Source organism: Rhinichthys klamathensis, unplaced genomic scaffold, assembly GCF_029890125.1.
Source record: "Rhinichthys klamathensis goyatoka isolate OS25496 unplaced genomic scaffold, OSU_Roscu_1.1 h1tg000098l_1, whole genome shotgun sequence".
NCBI lineage: Eukaryota > Metazoa > Chordata > Actinopteri > Cypriniformes > Leuciscidae > Rhinichthys > Rhinichthys klamathensis.
Genome location: NW_026606637.1, coordinates 6823692 through 6848967, shown reverse-complemented (window position 1 = coordinate 6848967; position 25276 = coordinate 6823692).

Here is a 25276-nt window from a genome sequence, read left to right as displayed (position 1 = left end):
AGATAGCGAGAAAAAGGATAGTCTTAGAGTAAGAAACTTTTCCGAAACTTCCTCGATGGGCTCGAAAGGAGCAAGGGAGAGACCTTCTAAGATGATGGCCAGATCCCAAGCTGGTACCCTCGTGCGAACTGCAGGCCTCAGCCTCAAGGTGCCACGAAGGAAGCGAGACATAAGTGGGTGTTTCCCGAGGGAACCTCCATTTGAAGGGGTGTGGTAAGCAGCTAAGGCCGCCACATACACCTTCAGTGTGGAGTGGGATAACCCTGTGGAGAGACGGTCCTGCAGGAAATCCAGCACTGTACCAACCGGGCAGTTAACTGGGTCCTGCTGGCGCTCTCCACACCAAGAGGTGAAAAGTTCCCACCTCGCGCATATAACTTCCTCGTGGAGGGAGCTCTGGATCGGAGGATGGTCTCAACGACCTCAGCCGAGAGACCAGAATCTATGAGCTGGGCCCCCTCAGAGGCCAAGCCCACAGCCTCCATAGCTCTAGACGGGGGTGAAGGATCGACCCACTCGCCTGAGAGAGCAGATCTCTCCTGATCGGTATCTCTAGGGGAGAGCCGTCGAGGAGAGACACTAGGTCCGCAAACCATACCCGGGCCGACCAGAACGGGGCTATTAGCAGGAGACTGAGCCCGTCCCGGCGAACCCTCTCCAGAACTCCTGGGAGCAGAGCGATCGGGGAAAAAGCGTACAAGCGTGACCTCGGCCACGGATGTACCATCGCATCCAACCCCAGCGAGGCTGGATGGCTGCGAGAGAACCACAGCGGGCAGTGTGATGTTTCTCGAGAAGCAAATAGGTCTACCTCGGCAAGACCGAAATGTTTCCATAGGAGTTCCACCACCTCGGGGTGAAGACTCCATTCCCCGGGCCTCGGCCCCTGTCTTGACAGGATGTCTGCCCCCTGATTAAAATACCCCGGGAGATAAATAGCTCTCAGAGAAAGAATTTTCCCCTGGGACCATAGAAGGATCTGACGTGCCAGTTTGTAAAGCGGGCGAGAACGCAAACCCCCCTGATAGTTGATATAAGAAACCACCGATGTGTTGTCTGTCCGGACAAGAACATGGTGGCCCCTTAGGTCTGGGAGGAAGTGTTTCAGAGCCTGAAACACCGCCAACATCTCTAGGCAGTTTATGTGCCACAGACGATGATGGTCCTCCCACAGACCCTGAGCCGGGCGACCATCCATGATCGCCCCCCCCAACCCGTGAGAGAAGCATCTGTCGTTAGCATAACGCGACGACAAGGAGCTCCTAACACAGGGCCTTGGGACAGAAACCAAGGATCTTTCCACATGATCAGGGCGTGATGACACCGTCGCGAACTCACGATCATGCGAAGCGGATTTCCCCTCGGGGAGAATCCCTTGGTCCTGAGCCACCACTGTAACAGTCTCATGTGCAAGAGGCCAAGAGGTATCACGTTGGACGCAGCTGCCATGAAACCTAACAGTCTCTGGAACTGTTTTACAGTGGATGACTGGCCTAGCTTGACCTGATCTACTGCAGCGAGAATCAAAGCAATACGAGCAGGTGACAATAGTGCCTGCATCGTCGTTGAATCCCACACTACACCTAGAAAAGTGGTTCTCTGTAATGGAGAAAGAACACTCTTTTTGGCGTTGAGCCTCAGCCCCAGTCACTTGATATGAGCAAGAACGACATCTCGGTGCCGAACCGCCTGTTGTTCCGATTGAGCTAGAATCAAGCAATCGTCTAAATAGTACAGAAAGCGGATGCCCTGTAACCTCAGCGGGGCTATAGCAGCATCCATACACTTCGTGAATGTTCGGGGTGACAGTGCTAGGCCGAACGGAAGAACCCGATATTGGTACGCTTCGCCCCCGAAAGCGAACCTCAGGAACTTCCTGTGTTGAGGGAGGATAGATACATGGAAGTAAACGTCCTTTAGATCTATCATGACAAACCAGTCCTCGGATCTGATTTGAACATCCCCTGTGACAGACACAGCGCCCTGTAACGTACTGGCAGGGAACAGCTGGCCTGGGCACTCCACAACCCTCCTCGGAGGGGGCGAGCGTCCCTCGGGAAATCGCTCGCAGAGTCTCTCTACGCCCTGTATAGGCAGGGTTAGTAGAACAGACCCCTGAGGGCATCGAGAAAGACAGGGCACCGTGTTTTTGTGCGGTGAACTCAGGTCTTTCACGATAGGGACCACCCTCAGAGTCCTGACGTTTAGCACGTCAGGATTTTTCTTTTTCCCGATGAAGTAGTATCCTAACTCCCTGCTGGGTGGGGGACCCATTCCGCCAGGAGCTCTACTAAGGGAACCAGCCTCTCGAGGCTGGCCTCTGGATGAACATCCCGAGTGACAGACACAGCGCCCTGTAACATACTGGCAGGAAACAGCTGGTCTGAACACTCCACAACCCTCCTTGGAGGGGGCGAGCGTCCCTCGGGAAATCGCTCGCCGAGTCTCTCTACGCCCTGTATAGGCAGGGTTAGTAGAACAGACCCCTGAGGGCATCGAGAAAGACAGGGCACCGTGTTTTTGTGCGGTGAACTCAAGTTTTTCCCGATGGGGACCACCCTCAGAGTCCTGACGTTCAGCCCGTCAGGACTTTTTCGACGCGGCCTTTCTGGCGACAATGACTGTCCTCAGATCAGTCCTGCCCCGAGAAGGCCGCGCCGGAGAGCGCCCGCCTCGTCCCTCCAGTTTCTCTGCAGGAGGGCACGAGACTTGACACTCCGCTTCTGCTGTGCTCTTTTGGAAGACGAACTCGACGAAAAACTTTGCTCTGGTTGAACATTCTGCGTGACAGACACAGTGCCCTGTAACGGCGCACCAGCAGGGAACGACTGGTCTGAACACACTAGAACCCTCCTTAGAGGCGGCGAGCGTCCCTCGGGAAAGCACTCGCCAGACCCTTCTACGCCCTGTTTCGGCAGGGTTAGTAGGACGGGCCCCTGAGGGCGCCGGGAGAGACAGGGCACCCTTAAGAGAGGTGAACGCAAGTCTCTCTCGGCGGGGAACCCCCTCAGATTTTCCTTTGATCGGCCTGAAAAGCCTGCATAAAAGTCTTTTTATTTTTATTTTTATTTTTTCGTATGCAAACATGCAACCGCCTGCCCAGCCACCGAGTAAGCCTTCCCCACCAGCACAGAGGTATATATATTTATTTATTTATTTATTTTTGGTGGAAGAGCCGGTGCTTTAAGTGAAGACGATGAAGTAGGAGAGAGATAGCTCGCGAGCGTCTCCTCCGCCTACAGTATCGTCACATAACCAGCAGATTTAGCACCAACAATGTTACCATAAGCATTGGACTGATTTGTGTAAATTCTGCTTGAAACCGGTCTAACCCAGGTCTTTGACACCTCAGTATGAAGATCTGGGAAGAACGGTAAGCACCGGCGAGAAGGTTGAAGTCGTGCAGACAGAAATCTATCATCTAGATTGCTTTTAATTCTAGAAACCTGTCTATCAGCTGGCCACTCGATACTGTTTTTTTTTTTTTTCAGCTTTTCAACAGCCCGAGATAACACATCCATCAAACCTTCTTCATTTGCAGTATAATGTGATAAACTAGTTTTCTCTGATGCAAAACTTTCGACATCCAGCTCCTCAGAACTGGAAAATCTCAATTCAACATCATCATGTGCCTCCACCCGGGCAGAAGTAACCGCCGCAGCGCGTGCTTCCAGAGCCGGGTGAGAGGCACTAGATCTCGGCGGAGATAGCTGAGATAGGCCGGAGCCCGTCTCAACGTCGCCAGTGAGATCCATCTGCGAGCCCCAAGACAAGCGCCGCCGCTCTGCCTCAACAGAAGCGGGACCCGAGCCTTGGGGAGCTCGCAGCAAATCACTCTCCTCGAAGAGCGATCGCCGCGAGCGCAGAGTTCTCAAGGGAAAACACTCGCAATGCTGACAATCGACTCCCTCGAGAGCCGACTGGGCATTGCTGCACTTCCCAACACACTTCTTATACTGCTCGCTCATATTGGTTTTTTTATATAATATATATATAGTGAAAACTCCTGACAAAACAGACAAACACAATCGACAGATTCAGACACACACAGAGCTGCTGAAGTAACTAAAAGCTGGCGTATTGTGTACTCAGGGGATATTTATAGCTTCCTGGTCGATGACGTCACTCGCCGTACGCTCATTCTCTCCATTGACTGATTTCATTCATGCTTCAGACGCGTCACGCTGAGGGCGTTCCCACTGCGATTACACGCAGCGGTAGTCCCTGAAGGGGAACCCGAGGTATGCATTTATTGGTTAATACTGAAGCCCATCTGACTAAAATCAAATAATAATACTATATTCATAATTAAACTAACATATAAACAATGAAAATACTAACCAATATTTTTTAATAAAATAAAACACTATATTCATAATCGAACTAACATATATGAACAATATACAATGAACAAAGTAACCAATAATGTTTACTTGCAAAGCAGAAACAGCTCTGAGTTTAAAACTCTCACTTTGGAGATTAATTGTAATTTAATAGTTTTCCAACAGTATTTTCTAATAGGCCTGTGGGTGAATGACACTATAGAGGTTTTTAGAGGCACCACAGAGTGGCCTGTTTGGAAGCTCATTGCTCATTGGCTGCTGCCTTAAGGGTCTTCATGGGATGGCCGGATCTATGTCTTTACTCCCCAATTATCTCCTCTCCATCTTCAGTGGGCTCTGCAGTCGCTCCTGCAGCTTGGCTTCTCTAATGGACCCCTCCACGTGCAATCTGCCCATAGTCACTGGAGCATATGCCAGTCGATAACAGTATGAGCCCTCTGCATCGGGCACGGGGCGTGCTTAATTAGCCACCCCAACTGTTAGAGGAGGAAAGGGAAATGGGTCTTAAGTAAGAAATTGGAATTTGAGGAATCATCAAGTTTCATTCCTCAGTCCCAGCTTCCAGGGTTCTGTGGATGTGTCTAGTTTTCCTCTTTTTCCTTTTCCATACTGCTCTCGACCGCCCCTGGCAGCCTGCCTGGTGGATTCAGACCAGCACTGAGCAATTAGTACTTTCCACTTGGGATACGGGCTTAGCATTTCACCCGTATCTAAATCAGTTTGAAGCCCTGATGTCATCCAGCCCTGATGGATGTTTGCTCGGACACCTGTCTGTGCCAGGAGGAGGGAGCAGGTGATGGAAAGGAGCAGAGGAATAGTTTCATATGGCTCATTTCATATAGTTTCATATTTTCAATCGTATTTATTGTGAGGGCATTTCTGAATTTTTTGAGGGTTACACAGTCACTGATATATTAATGTTAGCCTGATCATCTCCGAGAGAAAGACATGCTGATATCACATGCTCTCACCTACTCAGATAAGTGCCTTTCACTGAAGTAGATTTTTTGGAACGTTTTTCACCAAATGTTTCATAATCATTTGAACTCCGCCAGTGGGCTTGCGTAGTTTGGTCACACACATCTATCTGTCTGTCTAACTATCCGACTCACTGTCTATCTATCTATCCGACTGACTGTGTATGTGTCTGTAATCCAAATATCTGTCTGTCTGTCAACCAAATATCTGTCCGTCTATGTACCCGACTGACTGTTTATGTGTCAAAAATCTAAAAAAAATGCGAAGTTTTGTGTTGTTGACTTCAAGTCAAAAATGTTGGTGAAAATTCAGATGGCTTGATGAAATATTTCCATTGCACTGTATGACTTCAAACTATAAAGCCCGGCAAAATCGGCCCAATAAAGGCTCATCCAATCAGCAGGGAAGGTCTCTGCGCGTTACTGTCACATATATCATTAAAAACTTTCCGTGTGGCAAAGGGATTTGATTAAATGCAATACATTGTCTCATGTATTAACTCGTATATTCATCTGACTCCATAAATGAAAAGGTTTTAATGATATCTGTGCATCATTGAATGAGCGAATGTTTGACTATTCTTTTAACTCTTTACTGGAAATAATGTCAGAGTCGATTAGAATAAAATCAAATGTTTACAATTTATTATGTCAGGTAAATGTATCATGTGAATTTCATAATCAATTCAAAGATAATCAATACAAAACATCAAATGCTCTGGAACACTGTAAAAAACACAACTTGAAAAAAGTTGAAATGACTGATTTTGTTGTGTTGGTTCAGCAAAAATCCGAGAAGAGATGCGAACCCGACATTAGGAGATACATGATGCTGAGAGTCCTAGCGGCTCTCAACATTCACAGGGTGATCTGAGGTACAGAAGGCCCGATCCTTTTGCTGTATTTCATTATATAGCTTTTCACATGGAAACATTAGCTAACAATGGTAATTTGCATTCAGAGTTCACACCCTTTGAGGGTAGGTGACCATTTTTCTAGAGACCATCTTCCTTCGTGTATCAGTTATCTCAAAACTCTTAAAAACCTTATTACCTTTTGTTTTACGTATTTGGAAATGAGACATTTATACCAGTCGCCCTGAGACATTTCAAATGATACTAAACATTGTATAATACTCGATGATAATTATTCACATTAAACCATATAGATTATTGGGTGAGTTTGGGTGATCTCAGCAAGAGTGGGGGATGAGGGGAAGAAATGTAGATTAGGATGAGGGAGGTGAGACCTTTGTCTCGATAGTGCACGAAGGGGAGTTCAAATGTTAATTTGCAGCAAAGTCCTTTGTCCACTCGAGGAGTGGTCGTTCCTCAACTAGTTTTTCCAATCTTACAAAACTAAACTTCCCATTACTGATAACAAGATTTAGAATAGCCTGAAAGAGATCATGTTTTTCTTCTTCTTCCAGATCTAATATTGGTCAAATATTCATTCAGGATGGCCTTCCAATTTTTGCATACATAACTTTTTCATCAACACATATGTGTCTGGGGTTACATCCAAATGTCTTGCTGCTAAGAACCCTTCTGTACTTTTCTGTTTGTCTTCAGACTTTGGGCATTTGTTCAGTGTTTGGCCCATGACTTCTCTTTACCTGTTAGACACACTCTGTATCCACTGGCTCCATGTGTACGTCTAGACTCATGAGCTGGTTAACGGTGCCGGCCCGAGCCAGAGCCTTTAGCACCCTGGAGCCTGGTCCCCTTCTGTCCCCCCACTTTGATTTCCAATATGTCCAACTATGCAGACAGATGGCGAGAGGGTAAACACTTCCTCCACGAGGCATCATATACACAACACTCTTGGTCCACTGAGCCCCTTCAAATTGGCACAGGATGGAGCGCAGGGCAAAAATTGGGGTGTAATGTAATAGAATATTTGATTGGCCTCCACAGAGCAGGTTACTGGGACTCGTGCCATGGTTAATGCGACCGGGTTTGGCTGGCATTCTTTCTCCTGCTTCTCTCCTTCCAAATATTATTTGATAACCTTACCATTTCCTTCTCTATGGCTCCTTCTCTGCCTGTCCAAAAATACTTGCTGTATAACAAATGTTGGGACTGTTTGCTCTGGCCTTTCTGATAGTGTAAAATCAGCTTGTCAGACTGTGAATGAATCATTATGGCTCGGCTGGATCTCCTCTAGAACCAAACAATGAGAGTGGACATGTTTAAGTAGGAGTTTGCTTAGAGGATTAGTGCAGCTTTCTGTTTGTGCAAGTGGGTGTGTGTTTAGTCGTGTTTGTGTGTAGAGACAGCAGTTAATCTGTGACAAACAAATTAACTGTTAGAGTCATCAGTCTGCCTAGCTCATATTTGCTCACTTTAGATGATGCATCTAATTTGCAGACTAGTTATGGAAGAACAAGAGATTTCTTCGACATTGGAAGGGTTTGATTTATTTGTTAAATACAGCAACCCTTTTTAAGCCTGGAATACATATTGACTTAGAATATAAACAAAGAAAACTGTAACAGTGATGGTTCATATTAACTGGAATCCATGAATTTTTGATGAGCATTGGCAATTTGAGGCATCATGACAACTTGATGCAAATGAGCAGCGGACAAAATTTGGAATCTACTTTGCCAAGCTTTGAAGGTGTGGTCACATTGTTCAACAATTTTACAAGGGTGAAATCCAATAATTTCAATATAGTCCAACCGATTTAGAATTTTTCGTGTGGGTAAAAGATTCCCTTACTCAGATTTCACAACAGGTTACAAAAACACTGCACTCACTACTTAAGGAGAGAAAGTGAATCATGACTTTTTTGACCAGAGTATTATTTAGAATTTTCTCTACTAAAAACTGCTCAAATAACACCAGGACATGTGCATGATGAAAATTGCAATGTTTTGTTTCAATAGAACAAAGTATTGGTAAAATACATTATTTTGTTTACAAAATCAAAATGGCCAAAAGGCACTCTGGCTGACCTAAGCATATTGGACATCACTCTGTATGACCAAAAGAATCAAAGAGCAAAATTATGCTTTGTTATAACAAAAATAGCTTTTTTTTTTCACAACCAGTTACCATATGGTTCTATGAGCAGCCATTGATTCCCCAGTGGAGGAACACCCTATAAAAGGGCCTTCATACCTTTGCTTGGTCTGTAATAACACATGGATTTAATTCTTTCATTTGCATGATATATATAATATCTCATATTAATATTAATATATCTATAACTCACACCTTTTACATGGAACCTGTTTCTAGTAATTTCACGGAACAGTACTCATCTGAATATTTGAAAAGTATAGAGTTCTCTTTCATCATCTCGTGTTCGAGATCCACCTATTACTATTTGAAGGGCATCCGTACCTGACCTCTGCAGAAGCATTCAATTGCACCAAGTCTGGCAAGACAGGCAGAAGCACGCAGCCAATGCCAGGTAAGGCCCCACCCCCTTACCTGAGGGTATATAAAGCCTGCATGCGCTACTGTTCTCCAGTTGACATTCGCTTCTCGCGATCTCTGCACTTACACAGTTCGGTTGGATTTACACTGCTCACTTGCGTGTCTTCAGGAGGACAGATCGCCAGATCAGCCTCCACCAGACGTGACAGTCATTTATTCAGCCTGATTAGCTGTGTTCTGCATCCGGAGCCGCCCACACTCTCGCTTTTCTAACTTGCTCCCACTTCCACGGCTGCCTGCCAGGTATTTTTCTGAGTTTTTCACCGGTATGTCGCTGTCTAAATCTGCCGCTTCTCCGGGGAACAGCCTATCACGGACCTGCCCGACCGCGTGTGGTGCACTGATCGCGTCTAAGGACCTTCACTCCTTCTCACACTTTCACTCCACTCCACTCCTCCTCCTCAAACACGTTCAAGAAGCCTTGGAGAACCTGGAGAAGTGCAGTCAGTGCCTTACGCTGCCCAAGAAGCTTTTGCGATGAGGGACAAGGTGACGACAGCGCTACCGGGGGCCTCCCAGGGCACTACTTCACTTATCTGGGCTGACCAGCCCAATCCTGCGTTCACTGAAGAGGACATCTTCGCGGGCAACCTCCCGCTCGTTGACGAACCGGCCGGACCCGGCGATGAGGATGTTCTTGGGGTCTCAGAGGACGAGGAGGCCATCCCGCCCTCTGGCATTCCCCAGGCCTACGCCCCTGCGGCCTTGCCTCAGTCTATCCTCCAGGAAGTGCGTAAGCAAGCGGCCGCTCGCCTCAACATTGAGTGGCCGGCTCCACAGAGCGGCACCGACCAGGAAAGGGACATTTACGACGGGGAAGTGCTGGGACCCCCTCCCGGTACTAGGAAACAACTCTTCCCCGTCCTTCCAGCGTGCGCGAAGCACATGAGGCACAACTGGAGCGACCCGCTCGATCTCAAGCACAGTCTCATGTGCCTTGAGGTGAAGGATATGGCGGCTCTTGGCATGGGTGACCCCCCCCCCCGCTATCGAGCCCTCCATCACCAGGCACCTTAACCCCGCCAAGGGCGGGCTGCTCGCTCACCCTAAGCCAGGCCAACAAGATGGACCATTTTTTTTGCCTCAGTTCACCAGGCCCCTTACAAGTCCTCGGCCTTGGTTGTCAGGGCCCTGAACTTCTCCTTCCTCCTCTCCACTTCGAAGTTTCTGTCTGTGTGCGGAGGCGGGCTTAGCACCAATGAGAATGTCAGGTCTGAGGATTTTGATATACATAGAGGATTGGCTCATTATAGCCGAATCAAAGGAGAAAGTGTTCCAGGACATTCTCTCTCTAATGAACTGCCTGCCGCAGTTCAAAGAGGGGGCGAAAGTACAATACCGTACATGTCTCAGGCTGCAGGGTCTTATGGCTTCATCTATCCAGGTTTTTCCACTGGGAATCCTGAGGATGAGAGCGTTCATGAAATGGGTTTTGTCACTACATTTCAGCCCGATTCGCGATCTTTGCCACTCTGTAACAGTGAGCAGTGTAACAACTTTGTTGTTACAGTGTGTGAGGGACCAAGCAGTCAAGGGCAAAGGACACAGGATTTCCAACCAAAAATTATTTATTAAATACAAAAAATAAAGTTACAAAATCAAAATAATTGAAAACTGAATGAAAATAAAGTCAGGTCTTGGGCCCATAAAGAAAAAGGGTCAACTGAACAGAACCAGACTTAACAGAAATCAAATCAAACTAACCAAACCAACATGACCTCCCTAATGAGACACATGGGGAACTTATATATACAGAGGACTAGTCCATTAAACACACACAGGGGACACCACAATCATCACTTAACACAATTACAATAAAGTAATTAACTCAAATTATCAATAAAGAGGTCATAAAAATAACTTCCTCAAATAATTATAATAAACAAAATGTAAATAGAATAATAAACAAAACTAAAATATAATCAATCATATAAACAAACAAAAGGAAAAGATGTATGTTTTTGCATGGGTTAGTTACCGCCTTGCTGTGTGGCCACTTTGTCGGCCATCACACTCCCCCCCACTTCAGAAATCTCCCCAACACAGCGAGAGAGGAAGTCAGCTGTGACATTGTCTTTTCCAGGAACATACTGGACGATGAATCGGAAGGGCTGCATGGCCAAGTACCACCGAGTAATCCTGCTGTTAGTGTCCTTCATCCTTTTCAACCACTGTAGAGCCTTATGGTCAGTTTCCACAATAAACTCTCTCTCCAGCAGATAATATTTCAGGGAATCCAGAGCCCATTTCACAGCCAAAGCACTCCTTTTCGATGGTAGAATACCGGACCTCTCTCGGGAAAAGTTTACGGCTAATACAAGCCACCAATTGTCGTCCGTCACCTCTCCCTTGCAGTAGCACCGCTCCAATGCCTCGTTCGGAAGCATCTGTTTGCACAATAAAGGGTTCATTAAAATCAGGATTATGCAACACAGGGTCCTCACCCAGTGCAGTATGGATGTCTTGGAAAGCCATCTTTGCTCCCTCTGACCACTGAAGTTGACTGGGGCATCTGGAACCCACCACATCCGTCAAGGCTGCTGCTCTGCCAGAGAAATTAGGAATGAATTGGTTATAAAAACCTGCCATACCCAGGAACGACCTCAATTCTTTCCGTGTTTGAGGTAGAGGACACTGTTGAATCACTTGAATCTTTTTTACCTGGGGTCTGACCACCCCTTTACCAATGACATAGCCCAGATATTCAATTTCAGTCCGTGCTATAGCACATTTGAGTGGATTGATGGTAAGACCAGCTTGCTGTAGTCGCCGCAGAACTTCTTGTAGATGTTGTAGGTGCTGTTCCCAAGTGTCACTATAGATAACAATGTCATCTAGATAAGCGGCCGTAAAAGACACACCATGTAATATCTGGTCCATGAGCCTCTGAAAAGTGGCTGGAGCCCCATGCGGGCCAAAAGGAAGAACCTTAAAATGGAATAGTCCCCAGGGCGTTCTAAAGGCAGTCAACTCTCTGGATTGAGGAGTGAGAGGAATTTGCCAATATTCTTTGGCGAGGTCGATGGTGGTCAGATACTGGCTTCGACCTAAACGGTCAATAAGGTCGCTTATACGGGGTGTTGGACAGGAATCAAACTTGGAAACAGAGTTCAAGTATCGGAAATCAATGCAGAACCGTAAGGTTCCATCCTTTTTGGGGACTAAAACCACTGGGTGGCACCACTCACTCTTAGAGGGTTCGATGATTCCCAACGTCAGCATCAAATCAATCTCTTCCCTCAAAGAGACTTGTAATCGCTCAGGTATTCGATAACTCATTCTTTTGACAACAGCATCATTTTTCAACACAATCTCATGTTCAATCAATGTTGTGGCTCCTGGATACTCCGAAAAAAGTTCAGAGTGACAAATGGCTCTTACTTGGGATTGGCGATCCTTGGGCAAATGCTCCAGATCAACACATTCCGTGACCGGTTGAGGCAAATATTGCTCCTCTAGTTCCTCCTCCTCCCTCACCTGTTGAATCATCAAGACTTGTGACTCCTTTTCAGGACGAGGAATCCACTCTTTCAGCAAATTAACGTGCAAGATTTTACAAGGCTGTCCCAAGCCGGGTGTGGAAATTTCATAGGTGGTGCGTCCCAGCTTCCGTTGGATCTCAAATGGACCTTGCCATTTTGCCAATAATTTGCTTTCCTGACTTGGTAACATCACCAACACTTGCTGGCCAGGGTTAAAACTTCGTTCACAGGCAGACCGATCATACCATGACTTCTGAGATCTCTATGCCTCAGCCAGGTGACTTTGAGCCAGTTTTGCCATCGTTCCCAACCGTTCCCTAATCTGCAGCACATAAGACATCACGTTTACCGAATTCTCATTACCTTGTGCTCCTTCCCACAGCTCCCGAAGCAGGATTAAAGGGCCTCTCACCTCACGTCCATATAAAAGCTCAAAGGGAGAGAACCCCATCGAGGCCTGGGGAACTTCTCTGTATGCGAACAAGAGATATGGCAACCACTGGTCCCAATCTTTGCCGAACTCACTGACGAACTTGCGAAGCATTTGCTTCAGTGTTTGATTGAAACGTTCTGTGAGGCCATGATTTTTTGCGGATGATAAGGAGTGGAACGTAAACTCTCGATACCCAAAAGCTGATATACCTGCTTTAAGAGAGTTGACAAAGTTAGTGCCCTGATCAGTAAGGATCTGACAGGGGAATCCAACTCGGGAAAAGAGTTGTATTAAGCATGTTGCTACGTACTTGGCTTTAATGGACTTCATCGGGAACACCTCAGGATATCTAGTTGCATAATCAGTGATAACAAGCACAAATTTATTTCCAGCTCGACTCCTTTCTACAAGACCTACAATATCCATCCCCAGTCTCTCAAAGGGTGTACCTACAACAGGTAGAGGTTGTAATGGAGCTCTGGAAGGACTTCTCATGGAGACTTTCTGACACTCAGGACAACTTTTACAGTATCGAGCCAATAGAAGTGTCTCTTGATGCGGGCCAAGGTCTTGTGTTTCCCTAGGTGGCCAGCCCAGGGAATCGAATGACCCAACTGGAGGATTACCTCTCGGACACCTTGTGGCACGACAAGCTGGTTTGTTGACTCGAACTGACGATACAGAATACCTTTTGAAAACAAATACCTTTCGGCAGAGTCAGTGTCATCCGCATTGGCTGTAGCTTCCTGTTCCCCCTTCTTGAGGTACGGAGCTAGACTGACGTCCTCCTGCTGTAACTTGACCATGTTAGTAGGCACCTGGAAACTTTGAAACAAGTCACACGAGGGGTTAGTCGGTGTCTTGGAAACATTATATGCAAGTTTGTCTCGTCGTTTTTCACCACGGGACTTCCGTGACTTTGAAGGTTCCACTTCAATATCCACATCAAAGAAAGGCAAAGTACTGAGTGTTTGTGTCGGTTCCTCTTCCGGTTTCTTTTTGGCCCTTTTTACCACAACATTACAAAGCTGTTCTGACTGCAGTAAATCCAAAAGTATGGGTAGGTCATGCCCCAGAATCACAGGATACGGCAAATTATCTGCAACCCCCACGTCCATGAGATAAGTCTGTCCCTGTACTGTGATATAAAGACCCGCAGTAGGTAACAGTTTCTCATCACCATGGACACATCATATCAATCTCTGGTCAGTAAAATTAATCAAGGCAGGTGAAACAAACCGTCGGTGTACCAACGTCTGGTCGCTGCCAGTATCAACCAGAGCATGAAGTTCCTTTCCGTTCACTTCCACAGTGGTCATCTTTACGGACAATTCGGACTTCACCGGAGCTGCATTACTTCTGGGCACATAACAGACTTGAGAGAGCTTAACAACGTTCTTCGGGCAAACAGGCTTGGTATGACCCTCTTGGCCACACAGGTAACAAATAGGCACTTTCTTAGGTGATTTGAGCAATACCGCTTCAGCTTCTCCTGCTACAGGAGGCTTACCAGAGTGGTAATGCTGGGGCGGATGAAAGACATGGTGCTTTCCAGAATCTCTCCCACCCCGCCAACTCCATGGCTGGTTCCTTCCTCGTGCAGCAACGAACACATTCGCCAAGGATGCAGCCTCAGCAGCAGAATCAGGTCCCCGCTCCCGGATCCATACCTGAAGCTCAGGAGCGAGCATTCGCAGATACTGCTCCAGAATAATTAGTTCTCCAATTCCCTCAATAGTTTTACCTTTAGGTCGAATCCACTTCCCATACAGCTCCTTCAACCTGGCGTACAATTCATTGGGACTCTCCGATGATTCAACCTCCAGAGAACGAAATCTTTGTCGATAAAATTCTGAATTAATATCGTACTTTCTCAGAATAGCCGAATTAACACTCTCATAATCCAGCGAATCATCAATGTCCATAAGCACATATGCCACTCGGGCCTTGCCGGTCAGTAGGGGAATCAGGCGGAACGCCCAGTCAGCCTTAGGCCAGCCACATGCTGCAGCAATCCTCTCAAAGGTTATCAGAAAATGTTCTATGTCATCAGAGTCACTTAACTTTTCTAATCTGGGTTCTTTGATCCAGGACTGACCTCTGTCTTGGTCCATGTGTTGAAGTACTCTTTCCCTCCTTTCCGGAAATGGTCGATCAAGATCAGGGTCACCATCCTGCCCTTCCTCTGGACTTGGATTCATAGAACGTGGATCAGGGGTGGGTGGAGTACGAGTACGATCGGCGTTCGTAGATCAACTGGTAGAGACTGTTTTTCAAAGATGGCTTCTGCCTGTATACGCGAAGTTGACTGTATGTATAAAATATCTTCTTATTAAACTGTCTGGACACTGACAAAGTTCTTAATGTTTCGGTTTGAAGGTAGGGACCCTCATTATGCTACCGTGTTAGCGTGGGGCTATTTTGAGCCTTGTTAGTGGTATTAACAAGCGATTTTTTATTTGTCATTACTCCATGCCCAATATACTAGCGTTATACTAGCTTTATAGGCTAAACTGTTTTTAGAGATAAAACTATTTACATTCGATAATCATGAAAACAAATCTCAGATAACGGTTGAGTAGGTAACAATGTGTAATTAGACCAAAGGTTCATTTTGCGCCGGAGTTCTCCTTTAGCACAATATACCACTGACAACTAGAGAGTGTGCACTCAACCTAGTCATGTATGATACAAGTGTAAATGATAAATAAAGTTAATGTAATGAATCAATCTGTGTCTGTCGTTATTATGAAATGTATATAAGGTGATCGGTAAAAAAATATTGAAGGATGGAATGTACTAAAAGGTAACCAAAATAACATATAAACAAACAAAAGGAAAAGATGTCTGTTTTTGCATGGGTTAGTTACCGCCTTGCTGTGTGGCCACGTTGTCGGCCATCACACAGTGTAACAACTTTGCACCACTGGAAGAGCGCAGACTTTTACGCACAGACTTTTACGCACAGACTTTTACGCACAGGGAACCCCTCTGGGGACGGTTATGATGCGGAAAGTTGTGACGACAGATGCGTCCTTAACAGGCTGGGGTGCCACCCAGGAGGGCAGAACGGTGAGCGGTTTGTGGCCGAGCAAACTACGTTCAGCGCACATAAATTATTTAGAGCTTATGACCATATGGAAAGCTCTGAATCATTTTCTGCCTCGCCTGCAGGGACATCATGTGCTCGTACGCTGCGACAATACCACGGCAGTGGCTTATATCAACCGTCAGGGCGGCGTGCGTTCGTCGAAACTTCACGCTCCAGCTCACAAGCTTTTGATGGAGCAGACGTCTTTTCTTGTCGTTATGCACGATTCATGTTCCAGGCATTCTGAACAGAGGCGCGCACCTTCTATCGAGGGGAAACCCAATTTATGGAGATTGGCGCCTCCATCCTCAGATAGTGGGTATGATATGGATGAGATTCGAACAGGCAACCATAGATCTATTCGCCTCGTGCGAAAACTACCATTGTCCTATGTTCTTCTCGCTAAAGGACATGGACGTTCCCCTCGGGGTAAATGCACTGGCCCACCCATGGCCCAAAGTGCTGCTGTATGCTTTTCCTCCTCTGTGCCTGATAATTCCCACACTGGCCAGGGTGAGAGAGCAGGGCCTGTCTCTCATTCTGCTAGCACCCAGGTGGCCCAAAGCACCTTGCAAGGGGAATCCCATATCTAAGCAACGCCTCTCACATTGGCTTGTGGACGCTATAATTTTGGCATATGAATCGAAGGTAGTTCAGCCCCCAGGGGACATCAGAGCTCATTCCACGAGGGGCTTAGTCGCCTCTTGGGCTCTGTTCAGGGAGTATCGCTGCAGGACATCTGCTCTGCTGCCAGCTGAGCTTCTCCCCATACGTTTGTGTGTTACTAATGGCTGGATGTCACTAGAACCTCGGTAGCACATTCTGTTTTGGGGGTGGGGTCATCCTAACCCTTCCTTCTCTTGTGTGTTACACACACGTTTCATGTCCTGCCTGTACACAGCAGTTATGTGTGTGCGTCAGTATGGTGGGTTCATGATTACGGGACCTGTCAGGCACCGCCCCTTTGGGTGACCGTCTTTCTCTGGCTTACAGAACCTCACTGTGAGTGTATTGGGCAATTGGGGAGCTGTCCATGTCTCTCCCATAGGTGGATCTCGAACAAGAGATGATAAAAGAGAATAATAGGTAACTGTCATAACCCCGGTTCTGCAGAGGTCAGGTACGGATGCCCTTCCCACAGGTGGATCTCTCCACTCGATGTTTCAGAGAACCAGGGTTACGACAGTAACCTATTGTTTGTGAGAGTCTGTGTTTGTGTCTGTGCATTTTATATCTCTTTGACATTCTCTGGAGAGATTTTGCTCTTTGCCATCTCACATCTGATTACATTAGTCAAAACAGTCTTGCGGTGTATTTTACAATCTCATTGTGCATTTTTTGCACAAGCTCTTGGACAGCTACAACAAAAGAATGGACTCAAGTTATGTTTCATAATTATACTAAGACAACTTCTTGTAATATATTTAATATCTCTGCCACAATATTTATTTATTTTTTATTTAATTAATTATTTATTCAGTACTATGCAATTAATTAAAACAAAGGAATTGTGATTAATTAAATAAAACAGCATATAATCAATTTGATAATTTGTATCAATAATAATTATAATTATTTATTATAGCAATAATGTCACTGTCACGGATGGCACAGGAGTGACAGTGAAATAGTGTTTATTTACAGGTTGCAGATCCAGACAGAGATATGGTGAGTATTAGGGGTGGCACGGTTCACAAAACCCACGGTTCGGTTTGTATCACGGTTTTAGGGTCACGGTTTTCGGTTCTGTATGGTTCTTGTTGTTATTTTTTCTTTTAATCTTTAACACTCCAGAAATGTACTTCAGCATATGATATATAGCTTAATTATCCACAATTTAGGATACAGTATTAAAAAAAAATGGTATATCATGCAATCATGCACAAACTGAATTTGACTTGACTTTAAGCACATTATTGGGACCATCTCCGAGGAAAGCTAGGTGAGATTTTGATACAGCAAGAGAGAAGACATTGATGAGATACTTTTCATTTATTTGGCAAAAAAAGTATGTGTATCACTATCACTACAGGAACTTATGCATTTTTAGCACACAAAGATTGAAATTAACTTTTATTTTAATTTACCAAACTGCCAACTTAAGTGTAGCTCTTACAAAATTTTTATCTTTTAAAAGAAAAAGAGAGGAACTCTTAAAACTCTGTCTTTTAAATAAGTCAAAATACATGAAACATAATTGCCTATAATTAGGCTATAGCCAGGGTTTCCGTTGTCCGGTAATTACCGGACATTGGCCGGGAAAAAAAAGAAATGTCCGACAAAATTAAATCTCTCCGGTCAAATTGTCAGATTAAAATTGCGTAATAATCCCGCCCCCCTAACACAATATTAATTTATTTGAGAATAAGCCTAAAATGTATAAAGCAAAAATACACCGACCTTTGGCTATGTTATAAAGGAACAGCCTCTACCGTTTGAAAGTTATTAAACAACATCGCATGCTGCATTTCAAATAAAGTGCACGCCTAAAACGGCTGTAGGCCTAATATAGACCTAAACAACAAACGATTGAGTGAGACGTTTCAGATATGGCCAGGCCCAGGCAGGCTAGCCTTAAAGGAACACTCCACCGTTTTTTTTTTTTAATTGGGGTTATTCACGGTCTCCCCTACATTTAGATAGGTGGGCAAATGCATTTTTGGAAGCACAGGCAAAGCACTGATACTTGGGCACAGAGATATCACGCAACACCTGAAATAAAGCTTGACACAAAACCGGCGAAAGTAATGATTAGGCCTATGCATGAAACATTTGAATTATTCATAAAGTTGATAAATTGACAAAGTTGACGATGCAGACTCGCCATCTTCGCAGTAGTGAACGCGCCTATAGAGAGAATGTGCACGCGCAGGCGCCTCCGTCCTGATTATATTGTCCACTATATTTGCTTCTTATTTATTAATCCAGGCAAATTTGTTGATAAAACATTGATTAAAATTAAGATACAATTTATACAAAACTAAATTTTCAAGCAAAAATAATATTCGAAGATCGCTGGGTTGATTATTATTCGAAAATCCCACCCCTCCACCACATGCACGCACACATGCATTAGGCTACACACCAGAGCATGTGAGCAAAGCGGAGCGGTGTGACGCTTATTAGAAGTTGAAAAACTTAAACATACGTTTCATATTTATAAATAATATGATGTTATTATTTTTTATTTCATCTATGTTGATTATATGAAAAGGGAACCGCATGAGATGAGTAAGATAGGATCATAAGATGACCATATCGGAAAACATTTGAAATGGGTCAGATTTTGACCACTTATTAAGTTTTATTTTGTAGAAAGCCTTTCTTTAAAGTTTATTTCATTTTGTATAAATTGTATCTTCATTTTAATCAATGTTTCATCAACAAATTTGCCTGGATTAATAAATGAGAAGCAAATATAGTGGACAATATAATCAGGACACGGAGGCGCCGGCGCGTGCACACTTCATATGAAGTGTGCATTTCTCTCTATAGGCGCGTTCACTACTGCGAAGATGGCGAGTCTGCATCATCAACTTTATAAATGTATCAACAATTCAAATGTTTCATGCATAATCATTACTTTCGCCGGTTTTTTGTGGCAAGCTTTATTTCAGGTGTTGCGTGATATCTCCGGCCCAAGTAGCAGTACTTCGCCTGTGTAGAGTCTCCGCAACGGCGATAGATTGAAACGCGCGTCCGAGTGAAGATTGCGCAATTCGCGCAGCGCGTCGTCCATGCAACTGATAGCAGCGGACACGAGCGCTCAGCTTGATTTCAAAAACAACTGATTTTAGCGCTAGATCTCTTATTTAATAGTGAACTAAATTAATGATCTGCTAGTTAACTAGAGATGTTTTATTTATTTGTATTAGGTACATCCGTGCATCAATGTTTCAAAAAGTGAATGTGTGTGAAACCATAGTAAAAAACAATTGGTGTTGATTGACGCCAATCGGACGTTCATGTTTTTTCCGTCTGTTTGAAAGTTAGGCTAATAATAACATGTTGCATTCTATACGGCCTGATTATGTAATTTTTTAAGTTACATAGCCTGCCTCCAGTTTTCCTCTACTTGACTAATTAAGAGGCGATATTTGACCGGCATGTCATCAAAATGTCCGTTAAACGAAACCTCTGCCGGTCACTTTGACCGGCACCATTTTTTTCTAGCGGAAACTCTGGCTATAGCAATAGCAAAGGCCATAATCATAAAGTGAAACATAAGTTCAACCTCAACACAAAAACACAGTATCAACAATGCTTCTATTCCCTGAGAGTGAGGATACATTTTTTTTCACTTGAAATTAAAGTGCAGTATTTGGAAACATATGACTGGAGTTCTAATCTAAACTTAAAGTGCCACTGTAGCTATATATTTAAATATCATAACATGAAATCCAAAATGTTCCCACACACCGGACTTATAAGACGCTGGCGCATCCTCCAACTCCGGTTAGCCTTCCTTATCTCTCCCACTTGCCATTTCTACGCGTGACGTGACCTGCTGCACTCCATACTCCACTTTTACTGGGTTGTTCGAATTGAACCGGCGCTGCACAGAGTGATCGGTTTATGACATCAAAGTACCGCGAGAGTTATTGAAAAGCATATGGAGCCGTCACTCTCGCGGTACTTTGATGTCATTCACCGATCGCTCTGTGCAGCACCGGTTCAAGTCGAACAAGCCTCATATGTATGTCCACACGTCTTATTTCGCGCGAAAAGGAAACACACGTCTGAGGTCACATACGGGCACGAGGCTACATTGCGCATGCGTCGAACCGTGAGACGCACACACGCTCCGAACCGAGACAAGTGAACCGAACGGTTCGGATGTTTTTTCATGTACCGTGCCACCCCTAGTGAGTATGCAAGCAGACGATATTCAGGAAGGAACTTAGCTGAAGGATGACCAGAGTCTTTGTATACAGATGCGGACAGAGAGTCACTGGGAACATGCTGATGACCGGAGACTGGAGACTGAACTTCCGTGTGAAGGTTAGCAGGTGATCGACGGATGGAACTCAGGTAGGTAGCGGGTAAGTTGCAGGTAAGTAGCGTGATAGTCTGTAGTGTCATGTAGAGACGAGACCATACAATGAGTGTGTGAAAAGGAGTTAAATATATAGGGAGGTGAACTATTGAGGTGCAGGTGATGGTGATTAAAACTCAGGGGACTGTGAACGAGTGGGAGGAGTGAGTGAAGCTGGTGGAATCCTGACAGTCACCTTCACCCTTAACAGTCTCTCTTCAACACACACACACACACACACACACACACACACACACACACACATCACATCACAAACAGACAGTTCCTCATGCTGTGCCAATACATGTCACCCTTCATGAATCATGCAACTTAAACAAATATACAAGCTTTGATTCAGCAGAGTGGAAGACTTTCGGCCCCGCAGGTGGTCACAAACTCAGTCACAGCATCCAATGGTCATGACTGACCCCCTCTGGCCTCTCACATTGCCCTCACAGCAATTTGCTCACTTACACAAACACACACTCTCTCTGACAGGACAGCAGGGGTCTTTGAGGGGGACGAGTGTGTGAGTTTAGGATGGAAGTCAGACAGGGCAACATTTACTCCCATTAAAAGCTCTCAGGAGCACATGAAGGGCACGCTGCGGGGGACTCTCTTCCCCTCTCTTTATCTCTTTTTCTTTCTATTTCTTCATCATATCCACTTAACAAAGTCAGCTGCCCATTTTCTATTAGAGGATTTGATCCAACCAGACATTTCTCTATATCCATGAGCCCACTGTTACCTTGACAATAAGAGTATATTCATGGTGTAACAGTAGATACTTCCCACACATAAAACTGTAGAAACACAGCTGTAAACAGTAGAGAACACTTGACACATCAAAGTTAATTGACAACAGGAGAGAAAAATCACAAATGCTTCTTCTAGACAGCAATGAAGTTAAATGGAAGTCAAATGGAGACTTTATTCTTCCTATGAGGTTTTCTCCTGAAAAAATACCCCATTTTTAGTAAAATATCTAAACAATCTTAAATAGACACATTTACTCTAGAAGCAAAATGTCACTAGATATAAATCCTTGGTTTTTTTTGCAAAAACAATATCAAAATTAAGTGAGTTTATGCTTGAAACAAGAAAAAATATCTGCCAATGGGGTAAGAAAAATAAACTTGTTTTCCTTGTGAATTAAGGAAAATTGTTAATTAATAAAATTGAATTGTTAATTAATTTAGTTATTTGTTCTTGTTTTAGGCATAAACTCACTTAATTTAAAACAAGATTTATTTTTTTAAGTTATTTGGAGACTCAAGTAAAATTATCTTGATTTAAGAATGTGTAGATATGAGTGACGAGCAACTGTAGATGTAGCCGGGGTGCCGGAGGGCTGAGGTGAAAGGCGGAGCCCGACACAGAGCCAAAGGGATGGACGGCCGAAGCGCAGCTGAAGACCCGGAAGTCCATGGCGCAGATAGAGTGACGACTGACCAAGGTGGAGCCGGAGAGACAAGGGAGCCTGGTGGAGTCGTAGGGATGATGGTCCTAGGTGGAGCCAAAGGGGCGAGGAGCTAAGGCAGAGCCAACTGGTCGGGAGCTGGAGTGACGGGCAAGAAAGTTCTAGGCGGAACTATTGGGTAGACACTACTGGGCTGGACTGTCGAACTCGAGGACCATAGCACATCCATTTTTTTTAACTCTTAGACATCAGGAACAGCACACCAAACAACTTTTTGCCGACTTTTGAGCATTCAGACATTTAATGGACATTCTAGTTGGCGAACCTACAATCCTGTATAAGCGCTCAAAGAGATGTAAATGAGGGAAGCGCGCTGGTGTGTTTGTGAAATTCCGACAGCGCGGATTCAGGACTCTGTTGCCGAGCATTCAACTGGTGAATCTCCACTCCCTACCAAATAAAACAGACAAACTATTCCTCCTCACCCGCACAAACAAGGACTTTTCAAACTCTGCTGCTCTTTGCTTCACAGAAACATGGCTGAACAGAGCCATTCCAGACAGCGCGTTACGGGCTTCAAGTGGTTTAGAGCGATTCGCGTCGCCAAGTTATCTGGGAAAATGAGAGGCGGTGGATTATGTTTTTATATCAACGAAGGCTGGTGTACAGATGTGACAGTGTTAAAGAAGATGTGCTGCCCTAATTTGGTAGCACTCTTCAGTAACTGTAAGCTTTTTTATTTGCCAGTATTTGGAGTTTTCCTCGTTTATTCTGGTGAGTGTGTACATCCCTCCTGACGCGTGTGTAAGCGCGGCTTTGCAACAGCTGGCTGATCAGATCACACACACGGAGCAACGTTACCTGGACTCTTTCATTATTCTCTGTGATTTTAATAAAGCTAATCTCAGCCGTGAACTGTCTAAATACAGCACATCACATGCCCCACCAGGGACAGTAAAACAGTGTAGCAATTGTCCAGTATGTTAAAGGATGCATATCACTCTGTCCCCTGAGCGGCTCTGGGACTCTCTAATCACTGTTGGTTCATCCTTTCCCAGCCTACAGGCAGAAACTTAAATCTGCTAACCCTGTAGTAAGAACTGTAAAGAGATAGACCAATGAAATAGAGCGCGATTTACAAACCTGTTTCGACTGATTGGAGTGTTTTGAGGCTACAGCCACTGATCTGGATGAGTTCACTGACTCCGTGACATCCTATATCAGCTTCTGTAAGGACATGTGTGTTCCCACCAGGACTTATTTAACGTATAACAACAATAAGCCATGGCTCATTGCAAAACTCAAACAGCTTCGCCAGTCCAAAGAGGATGCCTACAAGAGTGGGGACAAAGCCTTGTACAAACAGGCCAAAATAAGGAGATAACAGTAGCTAAGAGAAGCTACTGTGAAAAGCCATCACCAGCCACAAGACACCATCCCCCAGCACTGTGGAGAATCAACGACTGGAGATTTGAAAAGCCTGATCTCACACCCCACACCCGCTCTGACTGTCTCTCCACACAACCATCAACACCCCCTCCTGCCTTTCAGCCTGCACTTAAGATTTGTGAGGAGTATGTATGCCGGGTCCTCAGGAAACAGAAGATAAGTAAAGCAAAAGGCCCAGACGGTGTCTCACCAGCCTGTCTCAAAGCCTGTGCTGTCCAGCTGTCATACATCTTCACACTGATCTTCAAAAGATCACTGGAGCTGTGTGAAGTCTCCCCCTGCTTCAAATGCTCTACCATCATCCTTGTACCCAAGAAACCAAAAATGACAGGACTAAATGACTACAAACCGGTTGCTTTGACGTATGTGGTCATGAAGTCATTTGAGAGACTGGTGTTGGCCCACCTGAAGGACATCACTGGACACTTGTTGGACCCCCTACATTTTGCTTATCAAGCAAACTTGGGACTTATGCAAGGATCTTGTTTGTGGACTTCAGCTCCACTTTCAACATCATCATCCCGGATACCCTCCTGAATGAACTGACACAGCCCCTCTGTACCCATCTATCAGTGGATCATTAACTTCCTGACAGACAGGCAACAGCTAGTGAGGCTGGGATAACTCACATCTATGACCCTCACTATCAGCACTGGCACTCCTCAGGGTTGTTTTCTCTCCCCACTGCTGTTCTCCCTCTACACAAATGACTGCACCTCCAAAGACTCCTCTGTCAAGCTCTTGAAGTTTGCAGACAACACCACAGTCATCGGCCTCATCCAAGACTTTGATGAGTCTGCTTACAGACAAGAGGTTGAGCAGCTGGCTGTCTGATGCAGTCACAACAACCTGGAGCTGAACACGCTCAAAACTTTGGAGATGATTGTGGACTTTAGGAGAAACTCCCCCCACTCAGCATCATGGACAGCACTGGGGCAGAAGTGGAGTCATTCAGCTTCCTGGGCACCACTATCTCTCAGGACCTTAAGTGGGACAATCACGTTGACTCCATTGTGAAATAGGCCCAATAGAGGTTGTACTTTCTTCGTTAACTGAAAAAATTAAACTTGCCACAGGCACAGATGACACAGTTTTATTCAGCTGTTATTGAGTCTGTTCTGTGCACTTCTATAGTTGTCTGGTTTGGGTCACCTAGCAAATCAGATATAAGTAGACTGTAACGGCCTGTTAGGACAGCTGATAGGATAATTGGTATGCACCTACCCAACCTTCAGGACTTGTACAACGCAAGAGTGAAGAAACAGGCAGGTAGCATCATCACAGACCCCTCTCACCCCGGCCACAACCTGTTTGCACTTTTGCTGTTAGGCAGACGTTGGAGCGAGTTAGCCCAATAGGTATCGCTCATCACTCATCAAATATAGTCGTGGCGTGGGCCATTACCTCCAGCAACTCCTTGTATGCAGGGCTGGCAAGCTTAGAGGGCTCTCTACAAGCACTATCTTCACCCTCTTCAACCACATCCACCTTATCCTGTATCTGAAGACTCAAGAGAGAGTACATCCTGATCCAGCAGATCGAGCTAGTGACTTGGGAACACTTGAGAGACATACCTTTCTTGAACTCCTTAGCCAGCTCG